Source organism: Chiloscyllium plagiosum, unplaced genomic scaffold (genome assembly GCF_037043375.1).
Source record: "Chiloscyllium plagiosum isolate Xiang-an unplaced genomic scaffold, Cpla_swu_hap1 HiC_scaffold_34, whole genome shotgun sequence".
In the NCBI taxonomy this organism is placed as follows: Eukaryota; Metazoa; Chordata; class Chondrichthyes; order Orectolobiformes; family Hemiscylliidae; genus Chiloscyllium; species Chiloscyllium plagiosum.
Genome location: NW_028270172.1, coordinates 27,745,372 through 27,746,285, shown reverse-complemented (window position 1 = coordinate 27,746,285; position 914 = coordinate 27,745,372). Strand labels below are relative to the sequence as shown.

The window sequence follows — 914 nt, the reverse complement described above, 5'->3', positions numbered from 1 at the left end:
CTCTCTGAGTTACACACACCCACCTTTTCAGATGATAATTCAATTCCCTGTTGAATACCTCCACCATACTCTCAGACTGAGCATTCCAGAGCATTTCAACCACGTGCTGTGTGAAAAAAGCTTCTTCCTCGTGTCAACATTGCTTCTGTTGGCAGTTACCTTAAATCTGTACTGTCTCGGTCTCAAATCCTCCATCAATGGCAATAATCTCTCCTTATTTAGATTAGATTCCCTACAATGTGGAAACAGGTCATTTGGTCCAACAAGTCCACAACAACTTCCGGAGAGAAACCCACCAAGACCCATTCTCGTACATTTACCCCTGACTAACGTACCTAACACCATGGGCAATTTAGCATGATCAATTTACCTGACCTGCACATCTTTGGATTGTGGGAGGAAACTGGAGCACGCAGAGGGAACTTACGCAGACGCAGGGAGAATGTCCAAACTCCACACAGACAGTCACCTGAGGTGGGAATCAAACCCAGGTCCCTGGCACCGTGAGGCAGCAGTGCTAACCATGGAGCCAGCATGTTATCCACAAAGCAATTAGAGTCACACCTGCATTACTAAGGCTACCCGAAAGGTGGAATTGAACCATCTGTTGCTAGACAGTTCCAGGTTTGAAGCCTGCACCCCAGACCACTGAGGGTCATCTGGGCAAGCTCGGAGCAGCCCTCTCAACATTCTGATTTCCTTTATTTACTATCCCCTCAATTCTCCATGAGAAATGCATCATTTCTTGAACTGATTTTGTTTGCTGGATCCCATCCTGGTGATGTCATGGTATAGCAAAATGGAATGTTAATTAATCAGAATCTTCATGTTCCTTATGCAGCTATGATCAGTATTGCACTTCCTCATGTACTCAGGAGCAGAGCAGCTGAAAGATGGTAAAATACATTGACTTT

At 45.1% G+C, this 914-nt stretch overlaps 1 non-coding gene across 1 annotated transcript; it reads right to left on the bottom strand.

Annotated features, from left to right (window-relative positions):
- Window positions 1-579: 579 nt before the first annotated feature.
- Window positions 580-665, bottom strand: trnastop-uca (transfer RNA opal suppressor (anticodon UCA)). The gene has a single exon. It is a non-coding gene; the product is annotated as a tRNA-Sec (tRNA).
- Window positions 666-914: the final 249 nt, after the last annotated feature.